Source organism: Ascaphus truei, chromosome 1 (genome assembly GCF_040206685.1).
Source record: "Ascaphus truei isolate aAscTru1 chromosome 1, aAscTru1.hap1, whole genome shotgun sequence".
In the NCBI taxonomy this organism is placed as follows: domain Eukaryota; kingdom Metazoa; phylum Chordata; class Amphibia; order Anura; family Ascaphidae; genus Ascaphus; species Ascaphus truei.
The window spans coordinates 363,554,788-363,582,772 of NC_134483.1; the positions used below are offsets into that span (position 1 = coordinate 363,554,788).

Here is a 27,985-nt window from a genome sequence, read left to right on the forward strand (position 1 = left end):
GTGACTGAGTGTGTGTTGTGTGGGTGTGTGTTGTGATTGAGTGTGTGTGTTGTCTGTGTTGGTTGTGATTGAGTGTTTGTTGTGTGTGGGTGTTGTGATTGTGTGTTGTGATTGAGTGTGTGTGTTGTCTGTGTTGGTTGTGATTGAGTGTTTGTTGTGTGTGGGTGTTGTGATTGTGTGTTGTGATTGAGTGTGTGTGTTGTCTGTGTCGGTTGTGATTGAGTGTGTGTTGTGATGAGTGTGTGTTGTCTGCGTGTTTGGTGATTGACTATGTGTGCTGTGTCTTTGTTGTGATTGTGTGTGTTGTGATAGAATGCAGCGGTGCGCAAACTGGGGGGCGCAAGATTATTTAGGGAGGTTGCATGCGACGTGCGGCAAAATCTGGTGTGCGCGGGCCGGCAGACACTATGTGCGGGAGGGCGATATATCTTTACACGGATGTCCAAGAAGATATGCAAGGACGACCAAGAAGATGTGCGCGGCCAGCCCAACAGGATAGTGCATTTGGCGGCCACGTGAGGTTGTGTGTGCGCACGCATGGGGGCTTCGGAGGTACCGGGAGGAGTCAATTTTGTTTGTCTCCCCATGTACCAAGCTTGGAAGAGCATACGTGCACAAAGGCAATCCTTTTGGGAGGACATTCATCCACCTCTTTGTTACCTCCCTTCCCTCTCCCCCCCCCTTTTTTTTTTCCTTCCCCTCCTTTTTTTCCTTCTCCCATTTGACTTTTTATTCTCCCTGCTCTTTGGCTTGCTGTCCCCAGTGTCATCCAAAATCCTCCCTACAGTATTATGTATTATTTATTTTTTATTTTTTCTGTTTTCAATGTTGTGTTTTCAATTTTTTAAAATTATTTCTGTACATTCATAGTATGATTGATATAGTGGCAGCCTACCCTTTCACTTGCAGAGGATCACAGCGAAGCAGGTTGCCAGCTGAGGAGAGCAGGACCACAGCGCTATTGTTGGGCAGGCACCGGAAGGAGGGACGTTTGACATCACAGCACTGGGGCTGCTCCTCCCCTGTACCGCCGAAGCCCCTACGCGTGCACAAATACCATCACATGACCACCACCTGCACTATCCTGTTCGGCCGCCTGCGCATATCTTCTTCGGCTGCCCGCCCGTGCACAGCTTCTTGGCCGCCCGCGCACAGCGTTTGCCAGTCCACGCACACCAGGTTTCGCTGCCCGCACCCCCCTAAATAATCTTGCGCCCCCTCAAGGTGGCGCACCCCCCAGTTTACACACACCGCTGCATTCAATCACCACACACACACACAATCACAATACAGACACAGCTCACATTCTCAATCACAACACACACAAACACAACACACACTTATATCACAACCAACAAACACTCAATCACAACACACACAGACAATACACTCGATCACACCGCACACACAACACACACACTCAATCACACCACACACACAATCACAGCACACACAGACACAGCACACACACTCAATCGCAACACACACAATCACAACCAACACAGACACAACACACACACAATCACTACCAACACAGACAACACACACACAGACACAACACACACACACACACACACTCAATCACAACCAACACAGACAACACACACACTCAATCACAACACACACTCATATCACAACACACACACAACACTCAATCACAGCCAACACAGACACCACACACTCAATCACAACACACACAACACAGACACACATACACAACACACAATCAAACAGTCACACACTTTCACCTGGGGGGGGGAAGTACAAGCGTGCTCCGGTCTCCCGTGTGCAGCTGAAAACAGAAAGGAGGAGGGGATGTCTGTGTGCAGAGACAAGCCCCAACTCCACATCAAGGTCCTGCCCCTCCCCCAGCAAGCACAGAGAAGCAGCAGCACAGTGCTTGAATTTCTTCACCCTTCCGCACACAGCCGCCTGCGCCCTCCCCCTAACTAATCCTGTGCCCTCCGAAGGGGGCGCACCCCCCAGTTTGTGCACCACTGTGCTAGACCATGGGAGGAAAGGTCGTAAGTGGAGAAAACGTTATACAAGATTGAGAACAAAACAGTAAAAATGCAAATCCCTCAAATATTAAAATGCTTAAGTATTGTCAAATAAAAGAAAGTTGTTTATCACAATTACTCCACTGACAGTACTAGATCCACAAAGCTCCGCAAAATCAGGCCTCATAATGGGACATTACCAAAAACAGTAAAGAAAGTTATTTTCCCTGAAGTTAATGCATATCCACCCATCTAATTATATGCAAAAACAATGTCCGGAGTACATCTCATTAGCACAGTATTGTAGTGTAAGATTCCAATACCGTGTCGTTCAGTCTTAGTTCATGTCTTAGCCTTACTCCCACCCAGGCATTGAAATAGGGCTCTTTGATGAGAAAGAGGCATTTTGTAGCATATCCATTTCTGTCTGAAATGCCACATATTTATTACTGTTTTAGAATTTGATGCATGCTGCACAAAAAAAAGACGTACACTCACCTTTAAAGTGACAGAAAAATACAAAGCAGAAAACCACAAGAAAAGACCTGATCCAATGTGCAAATGTAACCCCTCCCTAACCCCTCCTACTTTGCTCCATCAATCCCTCATCTTGTCACAGACAGAACTCAGATGTTCCCAAAATGGCACAGGCTAGATTAATACATAGTCCCTGTCCGTTGCAGGCAGGGCCGGCTTGGTGGCGGTGACATTGGTGTCACTGCACCGAGCCACGCGCTTACAGTGGCCCGCGCTCTTCCTTAGGCTATACTTATAGTGACGGCAATGTGACGGCGACGTCAATCTATGGTCGGTGAAAAAATTAAATTGAGATATGACCTCCAGCGATCGCGACCAAGCCGTCGCTCTATCGCACCATCGCGTCGTGCTTACTAAAAGCCACGCGATGACGGCAATGCATTTGTTTTGACACGACATCACGTCGCTGTCGCCGGCAATATAAGCGCAGCTTATAACATTTCAACTGATTAGCAGCGGAGAGCGCAGGGCCTCTGTAACCTCCGTCATCTCCACCCTACGGCTCCTCATCTCTGGCATCTTCTCCTTGTAACGATGCTTCGCCATATCAACGCAAAGTAAAATCATACTGCAACGCCACACGATGATGCGTCACCATGACAACATAACAAAGCGATGTCACATAATGACGTGTCGCTATGACAACGCGAAGACAACTGATGCCGCATCGTCACGACAACGCGATGTAGTTAGAGGAGATGCCAGAGATGAGAAGTAGGAGGAGATGCCAGAAAAAGTAAGAGGCCCCGCGCTCTCACCCCAAAGGTGAGCCAGAATTCTTCATTTGATACATAGAGCTAAATGTGTATAAGTTTTGTGCTTGTGTGAAGGAAACATGTTATACTTTTAAGCATAGCCTAATAAATGAGTTAAAGATCAGGTAGCCACAGGATGCGGAAATGCAGAGCACAGCACAGCAACAGGACTCCACGGGACAGCAGCGGTATGGTAAAAAAATGCTTTATTCACACATCATGGTGCAGACAGGGACGGGAGCAAAAAAGCCTCCTTCTCTTACGCATTTCACGCCTGTGCGGCGCTTCGTACGGGCATGGTTCACGTGAGTCATTGTACTTATCATTGTACTAGGAGGTATACTATAGGTGTTCATAGGCGTTTTTTCAGACAGGTCCTTAATGGGAGTGATGTGGTGGGGCTTATATATCTCCATTCACTACACTCACCAGGACATCATACATATGTCTTAGCTATACGCCCACCTATATACCTCATATACTCACTTATACACCATTAACCCAGCCTACCATCCTTCTTCAATCAAGATACTATTTATTGATCACATGTTCAGTACCCAAGGTCATTAGAGCACTATCATGAACAATGTTCTTTTACCCTAATAAATGAGTTAAAGCAGCATTTAATATTTGTGGCACTGAAACGATAAAGATCATTTCAATATTTTATTACAAAAAAACATTTTTTAAAGGAACATTAAAGTTTTCTCTCAACAATTTTGGAAACGTCAAGTTATGAGTCAGTGACATACAACTCTACCTCTTTTTGCTTTAGTATTTCCTTAGAAATATAAAGAACATTATTTGTATAGAAATATGAAATATAACTATACACAATACTTTCCTTTTCATCCATCAATGCAACCAATTTCCATAAAATGCAAAATATGGGAGAAATCTTTATTGAGGTATAATTTTCGATTTTGGCATCCAATTTGCCTCTGATATCATTTCATACCTAAGGCTTAAATTATACACTGGTGTTTTTTTGTGCTGTGACATTGAGAGAATACAGTGCAAATTATTGCAAAGCATATTAGATGTCAACTAGGACTTTCAATAAGCTGTCAAAAAAGAATTTCTAATAGAAAAAAATGAGTATGTAATGATACTGTAGGTCTGTATGGAGCAAGACGTTAAAGGCACTTTTACCATAAATAAAGTTTCAGGGAAATAATACAAAAACAGACAAAAGTGTAATATATATATATATTTTTTTTTTTAAACATTGTATGTCCCTGTGTCTAGGGGCAATCACATTGGACCTTTGGCCCGTCACTCCACCTCAGGCCAATGAGATGGCTCCCTTGGCCCACCCGCCCTCGCACACCTCTCATTGGCCGGTTTGGTCTAAAAGTATATACACACACATATGTCTCACCCCTCCGGATTGCTCCCCCCCCCCACGGCTCTCATTGGCCGGTGCGCTCTAACCCAGGGGTCCCCAACCCCTGGCCACACTTCTGCTGCTGCTGCCTGAGGTGAGGAATTGCTACTGCTGGAGGGGGGGTGGGTGTTTGTCCCCCCCCAGCTCCGTTTTTGACCCCTCCCCCAGCTCCATTTTTGACCCCTCCCCCAGCTCCGTTTTTGACCCCCTCCAGCTCCATTTTTGACCCCTCCCCCAGCTCTGTTTTTGACCCCTCCCCAGCTCCGTTTTTGACCCCTCCCTCAGCTCAGTTTTTGACCCCTCCCCAGCTCCATTTTTGACCCCTCCCCCAGCTCCATTTTTGACCCCCTCAGCTCCGTTTTTGACCCCTCCCCCAGCTCTGTTTTTGACCCCTCCCCCAGCTCCGTTTTTGACTCCTCCCCCAGCTCCATTTTTGACCCCTCCTCAGCTCCGTTTTTGACCCATCCCCTCCGCCACCCCCCCGACATACACAGTGACAGACACACTGACACACACAGTGACAGACACACTGACACGCACAGGGACAGACACACTGACACACACATGACACACACAGGGACAGACACAATGACACACACAGGGACAGACACACTGACACACACACAGGGACTGACACACACATGACACACACAGGGACAGACACAATGACACACACAGAGACAGACACACAGTGACACCCCCCCTTGCCTCCTACCTCCGCCCCCCTTCCCTGCCTTCCCCCCCGCCCCCGCCTTCAACCCTGCCCCTGCCTTCCCCCCCCGCCCCTGCCTTTCACCCTGCTCCTGCCCCTGCCTTTCAACCCGCTCCCACCCCTGCCTTTCACCCCCCTCCCGCCCCTGCCTTTCACCCACCCGCCGCCTGCACTCCTGCCACCTCCCGCCTCTGCCTTTCAGCCACCCGCCGCCTCACACCCCTGCGCCCCACAGCCACCGGCCTCACTCAACAGACATCTGCCGCCTCTCACCCACCTGCCACACTCGACACACCCGCCGCCTCCCGCACCGACATCACTGACTAGCCGCCGCACCCACTCACCACCCACCCCGGCACCTCACACCCACTCACACCCTAGCGGGACTCCCACCCACAGCCAGCACTCCACTAGCCACCTGCCACCCGTACTGAACACCCACCCGATGCCTCACACCCACTCACACCCTAGCGGGACACAAACCTCACATTTTTACATCACTTATGTCACCAAAATATACATTGTACTGTGGTGTGTTTACAATAAACCATTTTTAAACAACAATATCGTATTACATTTTCTTCCATGTTTCTTTTCAACTATTTATAAATAATAATACCTATTACAGATTTACATCCCGGGCAACGCCGGGTATATATATATATATATATATATATATATATATATATATATATATATATGTTGCTTATCAAAGTGTTCTACACACTAGTAGGTTTCCTCTGTAAAAATGTCGGCTAGATGCTTTCTAAGGAAATAAAACATACTTCAAAGTCCCAATGTCACACAATCAAGAGTGGGTTTGGCCCCAAAAAAATGACAAACACGTGTGTGTGTGTCTGTGCATCAAAGTGCGAGGGTAATATGAAAATAAACTAGGCTCTGCATATGGTCTGACTGGACTTTTTCTCCTGTCTCCCTGAATAAAACATCTGGTAACATTCTAATTGCACAAATCTGGATTCGTAACAGATCTGTGTAAAACATAAGTTGACAGAACTGTACAGTAGAGTAATAATGGTGCCATAAATGTGCACCTCTATACAAGCAGAAATACAATTCTATGCTTCAAGACATGCTTTCTGGTAGCTTGCTACACACTTCTGCATAGAAGATTATTTGATCAAAGGTGCCATTTATCATGTGTAATTGTGTTTGATTGATGAATTTTGTCATGAATACATGAGCAAAATTATTAGTCCAGATAATTAGATTGAAAGTACCTCTTTTAAATACAAAATGGCATTATAAATGGTACCCCACTGCTCGGGGAAATGTAGATGATTTTCTGTTTGCAATTCCAGGTGCTATATTGGTAGGGCAAATGGGATTCTCAATTAAATATCAATGGGAGGTAACTATGAATATAAAATGAAATGATAAAGGTTGCAACAATTAATACAATAAAATGTACATGTTGTGTGGTCCCAAGTGGTAACAGAATTGTTTAAAAAAGGAGTTTGTATGTCTAACTAGATGAAGAGGGTAATGAGTGATTTTAATTCACAAGAAAAACATCCAAAAAGCACAGCAGATACATTTATGTGGAAAATCAGTAGAGAAGGCAGGGAAAGCAAAATATTTTGCCTGAAAGTACAGTAGGTGCACCGAGGATAAATGAGAAAGGGAATATATAAGTGTGAAACAAAAAGCCAGGGCAGACAAAATGACCTAAATATTTTGTACACAAAATTCACAGGGTAGCAAAGGTATAATCATAGACTTTCAATACAAATATGAAAGCAGTAATCCATTCTGCTCTTTTTTTGTGTGTGGAGGGAATAAGCTTTCTTACCTTAGAGGAGAGGCGGAACTACAATAGGTGCAGCGGCCCACCACTATTAGGGACCCATCCTCCCACGTGGCGGCACTTATTTTAGAAGTCGGAACAACGTTTGTAAGGACACCTCCCCCTTGTCATACCCCCTACCTGGACCCTACCTGTAGTGCAGGATGATACCTGGCGGAGGCAATGAAGGGAGCCCACCCAGGTGGTACTAACAGGGAGGTTAGGCCTACCAGGAAGTTGGACTCAACTTCCACAACCAACACCCAGGTGGGTTCCCTCCGTCACCACCGTGTAAGGCTCCACTCCAAAAGTAAGTCTCCGGGGAGAGGTGGGGATGGAGAGGGGGAGGCTTTTTTTGTTTTACTTACACCGGGGCCCACCGCTGACCAGTTCCGTCCCTGCCTTAGAGTCTCGGGTGAAACCCTCAGAGTTCAAACACGCGGCTCCTATTTCCAAGGATCCCCCATTTCCATATTTATTTGTATTTTTTAACCCCTCCCTTTTTTATATAGAACTAGATGAGAGACCCGGCGTTGCCTGGGATGTTAATCCGTAATTATTGTGTGTAAATGTTGTATAATAATGTAGGGGAAGGGGGGGATGAGGGGAGGGGTGGTGAGGGATGGGGGGGTGAGGGGGGCTGAGGGGTGAGGGGAGGCGAGGGAAGAGGTTGAGGGGAGGGGTATGTGAGGGGGGTGTAGGGGGAGGGGTGTGGGGGGAGGGGCAGGGGGGAGGGTTGAAGAGGCGCTGATGCTGATGTGTGGATCCACGTGACACAGTAGGGTGTGCGTGGCGGAGATGTCCGGCGTCGTCCAAAGTGATGGGTTGAGGTGAACGGGAGGGGTGGTGAGGCAGTGAATGGTAGTTGTGTGTCCGCGGTACTGTTGACGGGGAGGGGTGGGGATGCGTGTGTGGTGGTAGGGTAGACAGGAGGGTGTGCGGGACGGAGAGGGCCTGCGGGGCCGAGTGGGCGTGCGTGGGATTGTTGAGATGGCCGTTGGTGAGGTGGTTTGAGGGGGAGGGGTGGGTACGCGGTGAACGGGAGGGGTGGTGGCAGGGTACAGAGGAGTGTGTGTGCGGGAGCGAGAGGCCGTGCGGTACCGAGAGGGCATGCGTCGTGTGAGTAACAGAGGTTGGAGGGTGGGAGGGGCGGTGAACGTGAGCTGTTCCAGGGTCCACAGTAGGGTGTGCGGGACAGAGAGGGTGCCGGCGTGGCATTGGTGAGGTGGCCATTGGTGATGTGGTTTGAGGGGAAGCAGCGGGGTGGATACGCGGTGAACAGGAGGGGTGGTGTCAGGGTACAGAGGAGTGTGCGCAGCAGCAAGAGGCCGTGCGGTACAGAGAGGGCGTGCATCGTCGCAAATGGTACTAATATGCATTGTTGAGGGTGGCGGTGAAGACGCGCTGTTCGTGAGGTGTGGGGCGACGTTAGACAGTACGGTGTGCGGCCACATTAGACAGTACAGTGTGCGGGGCCGAGATATCCGACGTCATTCAAAGTGTGTTGAGGTGGTGGGGAGGCGATGAACGGGAGGTGTGGGGACGCGGTACACAGGACGGTGTGCGGGCCGCATTTTTGCGAGGTCCGGCGTGCTACCGTGCGGTGTTGGAGAGGGGGGGGGGGAGTGTTGCGGGAGGGAGATGTGTGTGTGGCGGGAGGGGGGGGGTGTAAAAGCATAAATGGCATCTACTTTGGTTCAAAGAAGGCACTGTACCTCAGTATTCCGCAGGGGATGAGCGCTGGGGTTAATTTCTTTTCTGAGGTGAGAGCAGGCGGTGAGGCGTCAAACTGGTGCTGTCAAGCGTACTCCCAAAGCTCAGTGATTCTTGGGCGAGTGTGCCAGTGGTGTAGGTGTGGTGAACGAATGTCGCAGGCCAATGGGAGGTGTGCGGGGGCGGGGCCGGGCCACAGACCAATCTGATTCGCCAGAGGGTGAGTGACAGACCAACTGACCAATCTGATTGCCCATAAGCACAGCAAATATACAAAGTTTTCAAAAATATATATATAGATGGCATTGTTGTGGTTCCCTGAGCTAAAAAGCATTATGTTGTGTTAAGTTAAAGGGACCCCCGGTTCTTGAGATACCAATAAAAGTATTGCGCTTCAGCCCCAGGGAGGGGAGCATTGGGATTGATTTCTTTGTTACAATTTTTAACCTAACTTAAAGCAGCAATCACAACTACTGTTTTTCATAAACCCCTATTTTGTTACTGTATTAGAACCGGGGTCCCTTGGATACTTACTAATGAATTTACCGGGTTTAAATCTCCCTCCAGGGCAAACAAAATGGCTGCCATATCTCAGACCAATAGAAAGCCGCAACATCATCTGGAATGCTTCTTATAGAACAGTCATTTAAATCCCCTTTAAAAACCAGGAAGTAATGCTGGTAAATTAACTAGTAAGTATCTCGGGAACCGAGATGTCAGTGTAACTGAAAATAGTGCAGTTTAGCTCCGAAGGACCCCTAGTTCCCATGCTGTAAAAGAAAGGGAGAGGGGGAAGTTAGGGGGAACTGCTGCTTTAAAGTCATGTTAGGACCAGAGAGCTATACGTTATCTGTAATGGCCATTAATCATAATGAGATGCAAGTTATATACCAATTAGGCCTTACTATACCAGTGCATATCCACAGAAGTCCATTGAAGTTAACACTGAGACTTAACACTATGTTAGTTAGGCCAGCAGTGCGCAAACTGGGGGGTGCAACATTATTTAGGTGGGCGCAGGCTGCGTGCGGGGAAACCTGGGGGCGGGCAGAGCTGTGCACGGGCGGCAAAGCAGCTCAAGCTCCGTGCTGCTGTTGCTTTTATGTGCTGTCTGTCTGCCTGCTGCGGGGGCGGGGCCTTGCTGTGGGGCGGGGCTTCTCTGTGCTTCTTCTCTGCTGTCTGCCTGCAGTGGGGGTGGGGCCTTCCTGCCGGGGCAGGGTCTTCCCTGCACACAGACAAGCCCTCCACCTCCTGTTTGTTACCCGCCTGTTTTCAGCAGCACATCGGGGGGACCGGAGCAGGTTTAGTTACTCCCCCCCCGCCAGGTGAAAGTGTGTGTGTGTGTGTTTTGTGTCTGTCTGTTGTGATTGAGTATGTTTGTGTGTGTGTTGTCTGTGTTGGTTGTGATTGAGTGTGTTTTGTCTGTGATTGTGTGTGTGTGTGTTGTGATTGAGTGTGTGTTGCGTCTTTGTTGTGCTGGTTGTGATTGAGTGTGTGCTGTGTGTGGGTGTTGTGATTGAGTGTGTGCTGTGTAGTGGGTGTTGTGATTAAGTGTGTTATGTCTGTGTTGGTTGTGATTGAGTGTGTGTGTTGTGTTGGTTGTGATTGTGTGTGTCCTGTGCGTGTGGGTGTTGTGATTGAGTGTGTGCTGTGTCTGGTTGTGATTGAGTATGTGTTGTGTGTGTGTTGTGTCTGTTGGTTGCTTGTGTGTGTTGTGATTGAGTGTGTGTGTGGGTGTTGTGATTGAGTGTTGGTTGTGTGCGTTCTGATTGTGTGTGTGTGGGTGTTGTGATTGAATGCAGTGGTGCAAAAACTGGGAGGGCGCAAGATTATTTAGGGGGGGCGCCCCGGGAGCAAGATTATAAAGCTGTGTGCGGGCATCCAAGAAGATGTGCGCGGCCAGGCAGCCGAAGATGTGCATGGGTGGCCGAACAGGATAGTGCAGGTGGCGGACACGTGATTCGGAGGTACGGGGAGGAGCACGCCCGAGCGCTGTGATGTCAAATACCCCTCCTTCCGGTGTCTGCCCTGCAATAGCGCTGTGTTCCTGCTCTCCTCCGCTTTGTGTTAAATGTGTTTTAGTTTTAACAAATCAATAAACTGTATAGATATGTGCATCTTACTAATATTGAGTAACTTGTTTGCTTGTCATTTGTTTGCATCTGCATATTCTTACACTTTGATCATGTGTATTTGTTTTTTGTTTTTTTGTAAATTCTGTTATATATTGATCTTGTATTTAGGATAAAAATTTCTGTATCTGTACAGTATGTCTTACCATGCACTTTACATTGCAGCTGACTGCTCAGTAATTTTCCAGTTCAGTGCATTAATATGGACTGTCCCTGTATTTATAAGATATCATCACAATCATGAAAAAATTTTTCCCTTTGGTTAGAAACCTTAAACAAGATCGCAAAGAATACAACAGGGGATTTCATGTAGTTATACTACCGCGCATGCGCCGGACGGGGAGGAGGAGGTAGTCCCCTGCGAGTGCCAGAGGCGTGCTCTCATCTGTAGAGCCGCCCTGCTGGGCGTACCCCTCATGATTGAGCGCGGCTGGCACTGAGCAGGGAATCCCTTAGGACTCTGGCGCGGGGCGCATGCGCGGCGTTCGTATTCCCTATCGGTCAGTGACGTTCAGTGACGTCACCAGTGGCGCGAAAATACGGCAGTCAGCTACATTTAAATGATTGCACATACAACAGACAGCACTTCTTGATAAAGTTCATCCGAACGAAACGCGTAGAAGGTTTGCTGCTGTTCCACACCATATGATTCCCCAATAAAGGACTTTTTATTGCAAGACCTGCTCTCCTCGTTTGCTGTGCGCTGCACACCCTGGTTTTTGGAGTTCTCCTCCGCTGGCAACCTGCTTTGCTGCGATCCTCTGCAAGTGAAAAGGTAGGCTGCACCTATATCACTCATACTATGAATGTACAGAAATAATGTAAAAAAAAAAAACTTCCTGCTCGTGCTTGCAAAATTATGCAGGACACCTTGTGCTCATGCTTGGAGAGTTGGTGATGTAACCGCTCTCAGCGGCAGCGTGGACGCAGTCTAATTTTGCAAGCGCGAGCTGTTAAAATATGTAAGTATTTAGACATATTTGTATTTACATTGTATACCGTTTAATAAAGGGTTTTTTTCATGTGATTTTGATGACATCACGCAGGGGGGGGCCCGAGAAATTTCATGGATAAAAAGGGGGGCTCGGCATAAAAAGTTTGCTCACCCCTGAGTTAGGCCATACAGTCGTGTCCTCCTGTTCTCTCCAGGAAAATATGTGGCTATCTCACAGAAACGCTGCAACATTTCTTTGATGTTTCTGCAGCCAGACTAATTGCCTATCGGATTAAAACAGCGGGTGCCCCTGCAGTCCCATTCAAATAGCAGGGCCTTCTGCTGTGTTAATCCGATGGGCCAATAGTCTAGCTGGAGAAATATCACAGAAATGTTGCAGCGTTTCTGTGAGATAGCCACAGATTTTCCTAGGCTAGCAGGAGAGAACAGGAGGACACATCTGTACCTTAACTTGGTGGTACTCAGATCTAGAACCTACAATATGGCTTTTAAAGGGTCTGGATGGGTGAAGCACCACATTTACAGATGTTGCCGATGTTATTGCACCCATTACTGGACGGTAACAAGCAAAATCCTGCAATTTGATTGTGTAAATCACAAGTAAACAATAGTAAATCAAGCAATAACGGGTTCAAACTCGGGCCAGCGATAATGTGTTATCGTGCGATAACAGGTGCAATAACGTCTGCTACATATGTAAGTATGATTTTACTAACATAGCATTATTTCTCGCTGTTAATTCCTTCTCCTCTCCTTCTTAACTTGAGCTAAAGACCTATTTCAGCATCTCGATCGGTGTAGAGCTAATAACATACTTAATAGTCATTAGAAGATAATAGAATGTTGTGCTACAATAACAAGACTTCTGTACTATGCTAATGAAATTTAAAAAAAGACTATTGTTTTTGCATAAAATTAGCTTTGAGGAAACATGTTACCTCAGGAAAAATACAGTAACGTCCGTTCCTGTTTTAGGTAACGTCACATTCTGAACCGTGACTTAAAGTTTTGTGGACCTACAAGTGTTAGGACGGGGACTATGGTTTACTAGACGTGTATTTGTCCACAGTATCCTGCAGCTCAGACAAATATTGCAAGCAGTAGTATACTGTATGCTTCTGAAAAGCACAAAATCAAAACAAGATTTGACTTATTTGTTTTACGCATTTAATTAAATATTGTGCCTTAAGGTGCTATTGATTTAGAACTGAAAGTAGGTATAGCAATATATCAGTAGAGAGGGAGACGTCAGCTTCTTCATCAAGACCTTCCAAAGCCTCCAACAAACTATAGGTGAAGTTACTGTAGAACTGCAGGAGACTTTGATAGCTATTGGAAAACAAGAGGCATGTGGTGATGATGATGTGCAGGCCAACGGCTTTGAATGTATAATAATACTGTAAATAGAAATCAATAATAAGTAAAGCTACCTGGTAGCACAGGTACATAAGAAGAGTGAGTGATGTTTTTTCTTACTGACACTGAGTTCATATAAAAGGGTACAATTTGTTTAAATAAGGGTTTAAAATTCAGGATAGGCTCAACCGAATTTTGCTGATTTTGACTCACAAAAGGTATCAATCCCATTCATACATCTGAAAATCAGACCTCTAAGCAAAATGTATTAGGAGAAATAAAATATTAACATTGCAGCCTAGGAGTGGGAGGCTGCAGACTTACAAATCAACTTTATTTTACCTCAACTGTTTATGCATTAAACATTATTATGTAAACATAAGCCTTAGTGCTGGAAAATACAGTATGTGTTCGGTGAACAGATGTTCCGGTTTAGCCGGGACAGTCCCGGTTTCTAGTGAGCTGTCCCGGTGCCCCAAAAATTGTGAAAATGTCCCAGTTTAGCTGGGACAGTCCCGGTTATTGGTGAGGTGTCCTACCGTTTTGGGTGGGTAGGGGGAGACCGCAGGTTGAAGGAGATCAGAGGAGGATGCCGACGGCAGAGCGCGGAGCCGATCAGATAAGAACAGCTGTAGCCGTTACGAGGGAGGAGGAGAGCAGGGTTTTGTTGGCTTCTACAGCTTCTGGGCAATAGGTGGCGCTGCAGAGCACTCCAGCTTTGAGCTGCTGCTTAGAGCTACTCCTCTATAGATCTCCCGGTTCTGTGTGTCTGTGTTGGTAGGTGTGTGTGTGTTGGTAAATGGGTGTGTGTGTTTGTGTGTGTGTATTTGTAATGCATATGTGTGTTTCATGCATTATGTGTAGGTATATGTTGTATATTTAGTTTTTGCATATGTTGAATATAAATGTGTATTTGTACTGTAGATGGTATGTGTGTGTTGAACTAATTTTGCATGTTTGGTATGTGTGTATATGGTGTAGTGTTTGTGTGTATATATGGGGAGAGAGGGTGGAGAGGGAGTGGGGGGAGAGAGGATGGAGAGGCAGTGGGGGTGGGGAGTGAGGATGTACAGTAGAGGGAGTGGGGGGGGAGATAGCATGGAGAGGGAGTGGGCGGAGAGAGGATGAGGAGGGAGTAGGGGAGATAGAGGATGGAGATAGAGTGGATGAAGAGGGAGTGGGGGGAGAGAGGATGGAGAGAGAATGGGGGGAAAGAGGATGGAGAGAGTGTGGGGGGAGAGAGGATGGAGTGGGGGGCAGAGAGGATGGAGAGGGAGTGGGGGGAGAGAGGATGGAGAGGGAATGGGGGGGAGAGAGGATGGAGAGGGAGTGGGGGGGAGAGAGGATGGAGAGGGAAGGGGGGAGAGAGGATGGAAAGAGAGTGGGAGGAGAGAGGAGGGAGTGGGGGGAAGAGAGGATGGAGAGGGAGTGGGGGGGATAGAGGCTGGAGAAGGAGTGGGGAAAGAGGATGGAGAGGGAATTGTGGGGGGAGAGAGGGGGAGTTGTGGGGGGAGATAGGATGGAGAGGAATTGGGGGGGAGACAGGATGGAGAGGGAGTGGGGGGGGAGAATGGAGTGGGAGTGGGGGAGAGAATGGAGAGGGAGTGTGGGAGAGGATGGAGTGGGAGTGTGGGATGGAGAGGCTGTGGGGTGCAGAGAGAGGATGGAGAGGGAGTGGGGGAGAGGGTGAAGAGGGAGTGGGGGTGAGAGGATGCAGAGGGAGTATGGAAGGGAGAGAGGATGGAGAGGGAGTGGGGGGAGAGGGAGGATGGGGAGGGAGTGGGTGGATAGAGGATGGGGGAGGATAGAGGATGGGGGGACAGGGAGGAGAGAGAATGGGGGATTAGGGAGAAGAGAGGATGAGAGGGAGTGGGGGGAGAGAGGGAGTGGGGGAGAGGAAGGATGGAGAGGGAGAGAGAATGGGGGATTAGGGAGAAGAGAGGATGGGAGAAGGAGGAAAAGGGAGGAGAAAGGATGGGGAGAGGGAGGAAGAGGGAGAAGAGGATGTGGAGAGGGAGGAGAGAGGATGGGGGAGAGTGAGGAGAGAGGATGGGGGAGAGGGAGGAGAGAGGATGGGGGGAGAGGGAGGATAGGGGAGATGGAGGATGGGTGGAGAGGCAGGGGAGAGTGAGGATAGGGAGAGGGAAAAAAACAAAAGAGGGAAAGAGGATGGAGAGGGAGTTGGGGTTGGCAGACAGGATGGAGAGGGAATGGGGGTGGAGAGAGAGGATGGAGGAGTGGGGAGGGGAGGAGGTAGAGGGAGTTGGGGGAGAGAGGATGCAGAGGGAGTGGGGATGGAGATGCAGTGGGGGTGGGGGGAAAGGATGGAGAGGGAGTGGGGGGAGAGGATTAGAGGGAGTGGGGGGAGGAAGGAGAGGGAGTGGGGGAGAGGAAGGATGGAGAGGGAGTGGGGAGGGAGAGAAGATGGAGAGGGAGTGGGGGGAGAGGATGAGGGGGAGTGTGGGGAGAGGAAGGAGAGGGAGTGGGGGAGAGGAAGGATGGAGAGGGAGTGGGGAGGGAGAGAAGATGGAGAGGGAGTGGGGGGAGAGGATGAGAGGGAGTGGGGGGAGAGGAAGGAGAGGGAGTGGGGGGAGAGAGGAAGGGGGGTAGAGAGGATGGGGGAGAGGGAGGAGAGAGAATGGGGGAGAGGGAGGAGAGAGGATGGGGGAAGAGGATGGGGGAGAGGGAGAGAAGAGGGAGGATGGGTGGAAATGGGGGAGAGGGAAAAAAGCAACAAAAAAAAGGGGGGGGCGCAGTTTGATACAACTTGTTTTATAAATATTGTTTAATGTGTCCTGGTTTTTACATTTGAAAATCTAGTCACACTAAGTATGTGTGTATATTATATCTTTGCAGGTAAGGTCTTTAGGTAAACAACAAAAGACAAGGGTGCCCAATGCTACATCAAATTGAGGCTTGTGATGCTTTGGCCAAAGGGTTTAACTACATAACCAGGTAATTATTATTATTATTGAAGTATTTAACCTTTATACTTATTACCATATATGCTTTGTCAATTGGATGTAGCATTGGGCACCCCTGTCTTTTGTTGTATACATTTGCCATGCTCAGTAGCACTCTTTTTGACATAAATATATATTCATGATGTGGTGAGTGTAGGAGTTTGAGCTAGCTGGGAATGTGTGTAAAGGTCTTTAGGTAAACTGACCGATACTTATTACAGCTGGAGTCTTAACCAGGGTTGCCACCACTCTGGGTTTGACCCGAAAACTACGGGTTTCGGCCGTGTATCTCCTGGCTACGGGTTTACCTGAAAAATCTCCGGGGAGGTGGCGGCTCTCCCCCTGCAAATCCCGTCAACATGGCTGCGCGACGTCAAATAGCGCTCAGTTGCCATAACAATGGGACACTATGTGACATCACGTGATGCACGTTGCCATGGCAACAGGACTCTACGTGACGTCACTGCACCACGCAGCGTTACGTTGCCATGACAACTGATGCAACGACTCTGCGCCATAAGGCATCCCATTGTCATGGCAACTTGACGTTGTAACATTACGTTGTCATGGCAACGCGTGCCTTTTGACGTCGCTGAGTGGACCTTGCAGAGGTGATGATGCCGCCAGATGCCGGGAGATGCCACATGTAAGATAAATAAATATATAAATAAATGTAAAAAAAAGTTCCTGCAAAAAGTTTCTGGGTTAGCCTTCAATAGAAGGTGGCAACCCTGGTCTTAACTGAAAACTCAGTTATCAAGGCAAAAGGCTGTAGCAATGCCGATAACTTGAGACAGGCATAAAAACGTTGCGCATATAGTGGGGTTTATTAATCAAAGTCTCCTCGCAGTAAAACTGGGAAAAAACACGGCACCAGATTTATCAGCAAAAACATTGTACTCTTAATAAATATGCTGTTCTTTTTGCACCAGTTTGCCCCAGGTCTTTAGCTAGTAGACTCTGATGGAAAAAAAAAAACCTACCATATGTATCATAATACCCTGGGGACTATTTCTAAAGAATGATTTTTTGAAAATGTGTTGAAAGAGTGCATTGGGTCAAAAAACAAATTTCTCTCCCAAATCATTAGTGGCACATGTTGATGTGTCATTATTCATGTTCTTCAGGCGCACGTTTTCTTATTCTCTGTATGTTGTGTACCATTTTGGTATATATAAATGCATTAAGAATTGTTTGTGTCTACTTGCATTTGTCTTTTAGGTGAAGAAAAAGTTGACAGATCATTTGATGCATTTCTGGAGCACAAACGTGGTGCATACTTGCAGTTTTATTTGTATGCATATCATTTGCATATGTGTGCCACCAACAATATCCAAACTCCACCCACTAGCATCATGTTTTTCTTAGCGGGGGAAAACAATTGCCGCACAACACATCCAAATCAGATTTATTCATTGCTTTCAGCAGTGAGATTCTATGTGCTGCTATGCTGCTGTTTTCATTTCTGCCAAAGAATCTCTGGGACATAACACCTGAGTCGCCCCAAAGGCAAAAGCCTTTGTCGGTAGCCGAAGGGCAGCCAGAGGGTGTCACCGTTTGCTGCCATCCTCTGATGTTTGGTTATGTTTTAGCTGCTCTATTGTAATATGAACTCAACAACCCTCTCACCCCCTGTTCCCAATGTTTCAACTTATCCTGCCAATAGATTGTAAGCTCTTGTACCTCTTCAAACACAATTTGAATCTTGTCTGCAAATGTTTCTTGTGCCCATAATCATATGTTTAAATGTCCATGAAATGTCTGTAAATTGAATGTATAACTTCTGTTCATTTAATGCAACCATCTACTGTCATAACTTTGCCTTTCCTGTCTCTCTTGTGTAACAAAATAATTGTATTTAATTTCAGTTGTTCTCCAACTGACTGTAAAGTATTGTGATGCCCCCTTAAGTGGAGCTGTAACAGGGACATCACTGTTTAAGAGAAACTGCCTCTAAATCCCACAGTCCTGCAGATAGGGTCTGGGGAAGTAAGTTAGCCCTTAGAAAGGGATAGCGGTTTGTTATTTTGTTGTTTTTGTATGTTTTGCCTGGATAAAGGAACAGGCTCAATAAAGCCAAGATATAATTGCACCCAAATCGGTCTCCATTATATGTACCTCTGCACACATCTCTTACAGGAGGCCTGTATTAACTTCAAAAGTAAATGATGATAAATGCTTTATAGATAGGTCACATTGTTCATATTTGCGTCCTGTGTTTCTTTAGATGATTTAGGGTGTATCGATAGGAGAAATAAGAGATGCATTAAGGGCTTCTGTATGATACCATGATGTAAACTATTTTGCAAACATTCATATAATTTACTGTCTAGAAATCTTTGTAAAACATTTGTAAAACATTTCAAACATGATCATTAAGCCGTTACCTTTATGCCTGCTGCAAGTATAAAATATGAAAAAAATCCATGCATCAGCGCATTTTTGCTTGATATGGCATGTAAGTCCCAAACACACTATGAAAATGAACGTAATAGTTTCAGACCATATATAATATACATGTGTAGCCCCCTTTCCCTATGATTAAGGGAACTGCGCGTGCTGATTACCTGTTTGCTCACAGGAGGCCTATTCCTCCGCCACTGGGAGCCTGTGGTGAGCTCTTTCTTCCTTGGGTGCAGCGCCTCCACCTATGAGGGATCCCAGTGATGGCGGGATAATCCCTTACAGGAACCAACACAGTCAGTAATAAGTGATACACACACAGGTATATAACTAACATATATGTACTAACACACATATAACCATACGGTAACAATATAATAGCCCAATGTGATAACCCAATGTCCCCAACAGTACGGAGGGTGCTGTGGCCGTCTGTCCGATGGTGTGATAATACTACTGTGCGCTAAGGGGAAGCATCCCTATCTGGGGGCCTTTCCTTCAACACACAAACTAGAGGGACTGGGGCCTACGGGGCAACACTGGCATAGTCCAGGGAAGCACTGCTCCCTGGACGCGTCTGTCCTGTTGCCTCCTCTGCTCCGACTGGCACGTGGCTCCTTCACGCGACAAAGCTATTACCTCTTTCCTGCCCTCCCCCGTTCCTATTCGTTGGGCTTGCCCCATATGGTCTCCTCTCCTGTGGAATTCTAGGACATGTGGTCCCTTGCGGAGCCAGCTCAGATGACTGCCACAACTACAGTCTATCTGTGCATGCCCAAGCATTCGATCGCGCATGCATGAACACCAAGATGGCGGCCCCCGCTAACCGGGACCGCCGCAGAGCTCCGGCGGCTGCCTTGAACCAGTAGCCTCCCCTCCCCGCACTAGAGGTAAGAGGGGACTCGGCTACACATGTAACATCACATAGTACTGCAAGCCACTGCAGTTGTCTTGAACCTTAAAATTATCTGTAATATTACAGATAATACTATTCTGTTGGTCTGGGAGCTTTTATCACAATTCTGGTACAGTGTGATGATGTGAGCCTTTGAAAAATAAGTAAGTGACTTTACCCAATGCATAGCGCATTTTACTATCCAAAGAGTTCAGAAAAGTCATAAATCATAATAAGGAAGTCAAGTTTTATCTCTAATTCCTATCTGCATAGTCAAAAAAGTGTACCAACAGCAGCACAGGCCATGTATCAGATTTAGTTTCCCAGTCTAGGAAACTGTCCGTGTAGGGTGGGCCAAGGGACTTAAAAGTGGGGAGCAGAGTGATAGGAGAGACAAACATATTGAGAAATTGCAAAGTAAAGGAAGATATAGAGTAGCAAAAGACAGAGATAGTGTTAAAAGGAAAAATGCAGTTCACCTGTATAATTAATGCAATTAATATATTAAGACATGTAAATATACAACTCATTCTTTCACCTGAGTGTCGGAGCAGGATCATATTAGGATCACTCTCTGATCACAGGTTTTTCCCATAGCAGCATAGATTGAAGCAGGGCTTCCCACTGATTACTGTTGATTGCTTGAGCCTTAGAGTTATTGTTAGAGATTGTTGTTATACTGCAAAGACTGATTATCATTTGTACGATATACACTCATGTATTCTCCATTATCAGGCTCTTATGGTTTGTCAGGTGTCTAGTGCATTAGATTAACATACACATTATGTGACATAGTCTATTTAATTGAATATTGCTTGCACCTGCCTGTTTACAATAGTGTTGGACTTTTGTTCATTTGCTTTTACATTGGGAGGTTTTGGCTGTGAGGGAGTCGGGAAGTACCATAGTCCCACTTTGTGGTGGCTATGGGAATGGGCCTGTAGAAGAGGTAAGTGACCCCGAAACGTTGACCCCTGCTTCTCACCGCACTTAATTCCTACCCTGCTAGGGATTTCTTTCTCATATCCCTCACTTTTTAGTTATATCACATTCCCCCCCCCTCCTTCACCATCCCTCCCTTTTCTTGTTGGCATTATCATGTGATTTGCGCTTTATGCACAGTCATTCTATGTTATTTACTTTTGCTCATTAATACACATCAGTATTTCAACTATCACTTACTTTCTCGTATTTATTTGGAGTGCGGGGAACACTTTGTGTGTTCTATATTGTCCTTAGGAGGGGTCTCTTCATTGTTCCCCAGCACCCACTACGTAGTCAAATCCTCATTTAATTTAATACATTAGGTAGTGGGGCCTATACAATATACTTTCTGTATAAAACAAAATCTAGTTTCACTGCAATGATTACTATATTTTTAACAGTTCCTACACAGTGACTTTTTAATAACCTACATTGTGCTAGTCTGTTTTTTTAATGTTATTTATTTATTTAAAATGCTCCGAAACGGGAATGTCTCAGTATAACACACACAGTCCCATTTTCAAGACCTCCTCAGCTCTATTTAAATAAAATATTTGATGCAGGCAATGATCCAGGCCACCTCTGGATTGGGGAAATAATCAGTGACTCAAATAGAACCTACGAGTGCAAAGCACATCAGGAAAATATTAACGCAAAACATTTCCGGAACAAGGAGCTCTTGTATTAATGACCAGTGTGAGAGAGCTAATTGATAGCACTTCCAATAGAGGGGGGAGGGATTCTAGGAGTGCATGGGCCTCACTCATATACAGGATACATTTTTTTTGGGAGTCAGGTCATTATACACAGCCTTCCTTCCTCCTCAAGCACTCTCCCACCCATCCTAAGAGCAAGGATAATTCAAAATAAAAAATAGAGGGGGTTAAAGAGGAAATATCAAGTTATGTTTTTTCTCAGGTATTGTCATGTAAAATATGAGGATGTATGTTAGGAGTAACAAATGGTGAGTTCTGTTTATCCTTATTGGCACAGTATGGCGGTTGGGATTGCCAGCCAGACTTGTCCCCTTTAAGGTTGCCTTCTGAGGGCAGGTGGTTAGGATGTATCTTTCCTGACGGTGAATTTAACTCTGCTGTGCAAGGGTGTACATAGTTGTAGGGGACATGAGGGGGACATGAGCCATGGTGCTGCTGCTGGGTGCTGGGCATTTGACCCACAGTATTAACTATTTATATATTTAATTGTGCCAACTGGATTGTTATTGGGAATGTGACAAATATACTACACTAAAAAAGAAGCCACAATGCATATCCAATATGGCAAATTATTTAGTTAATTTCTATTTGTTTATTTCTTCCCATAAGTAAGGGTGTTAGTTGTACAGTAAATAAAAATACCACATGTGGTGCATTTGCATGTCTCAGACCGGACTGGAACCCTGTATTTCCCCATTATCACTTAGTAAACAGTAAGGTCAGTTAGTTTAATTTTTTGGCAAAACATATCAAGCCTGCAAGACATAAACCCTCAGCAGGTCCTACACTATCAATTTTATAGTATGTCCTTTTGTATTTCTTTCACTGCATAGAGAACAGAGAAAATAAAATAATGATGTAGTCAATAGCATGGGATGCGTGACATGTATGTGGTGCCAAAACGGTTAAAATGTTGTAGCAATATATGTAGGGTGACCAGATGTCCCGGTTTAGCTGGGACGTCCCTTTTTTTAGGCCTCTCTCCCGGCTTTTTGGGATGCTGTCCCGGTTTCCTATTCCGCTGGCGAGCGCCGACAGCGAACTCAACCGGCAAGCTCAGATCGCACATCCGTGACCAGGAAATGCCTTTAGTGCATGTGCAGTTGGCAAGTGCCAATCATGCATGCGTGGTCGGCAAGCACTCTGCACGCGTCCGTTGTCGGTGCTCGCACATGCGCAACCAGCAAGTGCCAACTGCGCGTGTGTGACATTTGTCCCGGTTTTTGCCGGGACAAATATGGTCACCCTAACTATATGTGCATCAGAGGAGGCAGCCTGTCAGGCAACCATCATTGTGAAAGTTTATAAATAAAAAGTGTGGCCTTGTTGATCCAGATCCGAGTGTATTTGTCAATATTGGGGGTGAGCGTTTGGGGCCCTTCCCCGCCATGTTTTTGCCCAAGGTTGCTACAGTACTACAATATGAGTTTCATAGTCCTTTATGATGTAAAGTGATATCTTCAAAAAGCGTGGGAGAAAATACTTATACTGTACTTACTGTAAGTAAGACCTAATCTATCTATAATCTGTTTAAAGCATGTCAGCCAATTAACAATATCATGTTTTCCCCCTCCTGAACCAAAATGTGCTGAGAACAAAATAATTTATCTCAATCATTCATAAGTATTATTGTCATTAGTTTAGGTAAGGTAGAAAAATGTAAAAGAAATAGTACAGGTATTGCAGCTTTAATGTACCTGTAATGATCAGTGTCAACTACTATATAATTATTAGCAGTGATATTAAAAAGTATTGAATATGACATGCATAAAGAATGGTGACACATTGAGATCATTTTAGAATGGCCTAAAAAAAATCTGAAAGATGTCAGCTGTGTAAGTATTGCTTGTCATATTGAATACCCTTGTCACGTAACGGGGATGACCAGACACAATGAGGGATCGTAGTACACACTAGGCAGGACACCAGGGTTAACAAACTAAGGGGTTGATTCTCAGAAGTCCATCACGTTTGCGGTAATAACGGTCATTAACAAAATCTGTAACGGATGTTATTTTTACAAAGATTAACACGTATCCTCAAAGCTAACGAGATGCAAAATGAACGTCCGTTAGTGCGCTCATTTGCATATGTCTAACGTGGTGCTAGTCAGCATATATTGCATTGCAATATATATCAGGCATCTTCCTTTCTAATTAAATAAAAATGAAATGAAAATACAATGGGTAACACAACTTGGTTAATATAAAAATACATAAAATGATCAGTTAGTGATCGCAACTACCCTGGACACAAGAGTAGTGCCATATAACTCTTTACATTACCCAAAAGGCAATCAACGCTTACACGGCCAACTCTTTTTGACAGTTAGGGGAAGCAGGGGGCTTTATTCTGGGGTTGCCATGCAACCCCTTTCATCACAACCCTGTATTTGAAAAGTATCACTGTATGCATAATTTGTTATTCATTCTTTTTTTAACATAATATTCTTTCATGCAAAAATTTATTTAGAAAGTCTTGATTACATTTATTTTTTTACTTGTAAGCTTGATTGCATTAATAAAAATCTGAATGTACATTTTATTATGCAAAAAACTAATAATGAATTCACTGAAGTGACCTATTAGAAATGTACTTGTACTCTTGAAGGAAAAAAGAGAAATGTCTATAGATATAGGTAACAAAAGAACAGGAAAGACATAGCGTGTTTGTAATATGGGATGCTAGTTTACATGTAAGAATCCCTTGAAACATTAATAGAAAGAGAATAAGATATAGTTAGTATTTTCAAACATTAAACAGCACTTGTTTTTGAAATTGAAAAACTAAAAAGTGGCTTAAAGGTGGAGCAAAAACAAAAATACATTTTCGAATAAAACATTTTGTGTGTTCTAAAAGCAGCAATCCCCGACAGATATCGCTTGTTTTTTTTGTCACCTTAATCGATCCGGGAGGTCCCACAGAGTTCAACCACAACGTTCCCACCACCAGGGAAACCACCAGGTCCCCAAAAATTCCAATACAAAAATGAAAACTCAAATACAAATATGGCCAAGGTGTCGCAAATAGAAGTTATTGTGGCTTTCTATTGGACCCCAGAGTGAGGCTGACTCTGGTGGCTATGTTGTATTCATGGACGAAATGTAAATTCTAATTTCTGTGCAACCACGATCGATCAAGGAAAAAAATATATAGAAATAAATCCTTGAGTGCTGCTTTAATGCTTTTCACACAGACTATTCAGTCCTTACTCAGATTTCCCTTTTGTCTCTCTGTTTTTGCTTGTGTTCGTCTGGTCGCTCAGCAAACATGTATAGAGCGCCAGTTAATCCCTTTTATGATATTATTAGTTGAACATGTAGTTTCCACCTTGGTTTTATTATTTCATTTAACAGCATATACTAGTAGAGACATTGCTTCTGGCTGGGTCTGACGCAAAGGTGGAAGATGGCTGCAGAATAATTTTACTGCAGTCACATCACCACAACATCTCTATAGGGGGCTAACAGTGTAATCTGCCTTCTCTGTGTTTTCCTCCTAATTTCTGTCATCTCCAGTCAGCCCTTTCATTAAACGAAGTCAAAGCACAGAAAGGCAAATTGTCTTCAAATTCTGGATTTTTGGCCCGTCCTGCTAAGCTTCAGCTGTCACAGTCCCTAAAAATCTGAGACAGTCGGCAGACCTATTAAAAATTGTATAGCATTAGACATGAAAACATATATTGAGAATGCACAATGACAATAACAATAAGAAAAGGTGATCAGAGAGACGTTATAAATTAGGTTTTCGAAAATCACAATGGCAGAAATAATTAGAAATCCCAGAATTGGAATTTTTACATCAAAAGTTCTAAAATATATATATTAAAAAAAAAAAAAAAACAGTATTAGACCTTGCAATGAAATATGTGAATAGAGAAAGTAGAAGAAATTGAAAAAAAAAATGAGACCATGATAGTTGGACTGCATTTTTAACAGCCTGTGGCATAAACTCAGTGACTGATATTGCACCAGATTTCAATACATTCTTAACACTGAGGCACATTTTAGACAGTAAATAGTAAAGTAAAATGTTGCCCAGTAGGTGGTATTCAACTATTTAAACTATTTACTATTTAGTACTTTTTTTCCAAACTAAGGAATGTACTTTTACATAAAACCATATTTATAGTGCTACATTTTAATGTAACCCAGTGTCTTTTCTGACACTAAAAGAGGATATGCAAAAGAAAGACGGTGCAAAACAGCGCTAAAAATAACAACCCTGATGGGACACACGTGAAATACAGTCAAAAAATATATATATAATCAAAAAATAAAAAATATATATATAATATATATAATAATGGCAGCCAGACAAAAACTGACAGTACAGTCAGTAGGAAGACCTGAAGAAAAAGAAATGCCGGCGCCAACCGTGACAGTGACTAATATATTGTATTATATTATAAAGTCCAAACCAATTAGGTGATAGTCCAATTGATGTCCTTGGATGGTCAGTGGGTAATGAACCGGACTGTGGAAACTCTCCAAGGGGTAGTGGAATATGTGAAAATAAAAGAAAATAAATTATGGTGCAGTATATCAGTCAATGCAGATATAAAACCATGGAACATATAACATTAACAACACAGTACAAACATGACACACTAGACAAACTAACATTAACACAAGCCAGACTATAAATTAATGAAAAGCGATTTATTAGCAACTAATTGTAGGGTTCTATGGTGAGCAGACCTCAATCCAAAGTGGGGGGTAAAATCGTTGCCCTACTCACGCAGTAAGGAAGTTTTCAAGCAGTGAGGATAAAGACACAGTCTTTAGTGATCCCAAGATGGCAACCGGAGTCTTCTTGCTGGCGTCCCACGTGACGGGGATGCAGTGTGAAGCCGCACGGGCCACAGGAGTCGCAGGAGTTTTAGCACCAAACGGACGTGATGTCACGCTCCTTACTCCTTCCTCCTTCTGCCGAAGTCTTGTCCTTTCGTGATTCTCGTCCCCCCACAGCACAATTCAGGATACTGGGCTGCTAATACCAGGAACCACAATCTTCAACTCTAAAATCAGTATTCCCAACGCGTTTCATGCGCATGCGCGCACTTTCTCAAGGGATGTCTCTGCCCCTAAGTCTGGGTGGTTTAAATACCCATGGTCCATGCTTCTAATTGGTCAAAAAATTGATTAAACAATTAAACATGGTGATCATTAACCACATGAGTGCCAGAATAAGGGTAGATAGCTACAAAGCCTGGCTGACCTACATATACACATAATCATCACAAACCTACACAACATAAACATTAAAACATTAAAAACATATAAAAAGTTACTAAAAAGTATAAAAACATAAATAATGAGTGAAGCTTACAGGAACAAGAATGAATTATAAAAAGGCCTTCAATTCAAAATCTATGTTTAACCCTTTTGGTGAGAGTGTTTTCAATTCATATATACAGTATGCTTCACGCATACTGGCATGCTTGAGTCTGCTCCCACCTCGAGGGTTCGCCTGCACCTCCTCAATGGCTTGACACCGTAAACCTAAGGGGCTCTTATTGTGACATAAAAGAAAATGGTGTGAGACACTGTGTGTGACCAGTCCCTTTTTTATATTGTAGACATGCTCGTAAATACGTCTCTGAAAAGTCCTCCCAGTTCTGCCAACATATTGCAAGCCACAAGGGCATTGCAGCAAATAAATGACAAATGTTGAATGGCAGTTAATAAATGTTTTAACTGGGTAACTCTTAGAGGTGACTGTGGATGTAAATTGTCTAGCACTTATGCCAAAGGAACAGGCCACACACTTGGTACAAGTAAAGAAACTCTTTAGACTCCCTATTTGTTTCTGTTTGTGCTGTTTAATGGGACAGCTGGGGGCTAATTTGGATTTCAAATTATTGGCCTTGGTGAATATTATATTTGTTTTTTTGGGAAGAATATCCACCAACACTTCATCTTTAAGTAAAATAGGCCAATGTTTATTTAGAATCTGTTTAATTTTTGGGGCCATCTCATTGTACTGTGTTATAAATGCAATCTGTTTCGTGCTTCTCTCCACCGTATCTTTTTCTTTATTTTTGTATTTAAGTAAAGTATCCCTTGGTAGATTATTAACTTGTTCAAAAGCCCTATCGATGAGATCCTCTGGATATTTTCTCATAATAAATTTATCTTTTAAATCTTTAGCCTGTATCTTAAAAGTTTCATCATCAGTGCAGTTGCGTTTAAGACGCACTAGCTGACCCTTTGGAATGTTCCGCAGCCATTGTGGGTTGTGTTGGCTATCTGCACGCACATAATTGTTGGCCTGTACTGGCTTGAAAAATGTCTTAGTATGTATTTTATTTTCTCTAATGTAAATGTGAAGATCCAGGAAATCAATATGCTCCAAACTAGAATTACAAGTGAATTTAAGATTATAGTGATTGTGATTAAGATAGGTGAAAAAAACATCAAGTGAAGTTTGGCTGCCTGACCAGACAAAAAACACATCGTCAATGTAGCGCCGCCAGAGAACGAGACCTGCCCCTAGTGGACAGTTGTTCCAAATGAACTCCTCCTCCCAACTGTCCATGAATAAATTGGCATAACTAGGGGCAAATCTCGTGCCCATGGCGGTGCCACATTTCTGAATATAATAATCCTCATTAAAAGTGAAATAATTGTGCGTTAAAATAAACTTAATGCCATCTACCAAAAAGTTC

General features: G+C 44.6%; 1 protein-coding gene and 1 long non-coding RNA gene across 5 annotated transcripts in view; one reads left to right on the plus strand and one right to left on the minus strand.

The window, feature by feature from the left end:
- LOC142499954 (uncharacterized) overlaps positions 1-17,580 on the plus strand; it is a 40,723-nt gene extending 23,143 nt beyond the window's left edge. The window contains exons 3-4 of the long non-coding RNA XR_012802776.1: positions 16,211-16,309; positions 17,539-17,580. This is a non-coding gene — a long non-coding RNA (uncharacterized LOC142499954). The remainder of the gene's footprint in view (positions 1-16,210; positions 16,310-17,538) is intronic.
- CCSER1 (coiled-coil serine rich protein 1) overlaps positions 1-27,985 on the minus strand; it is an 874,804-nt gene that overhangs the window by 476,567 nt on the left and 370,252 nt on the right. The window lies entirely within an intron of this gene.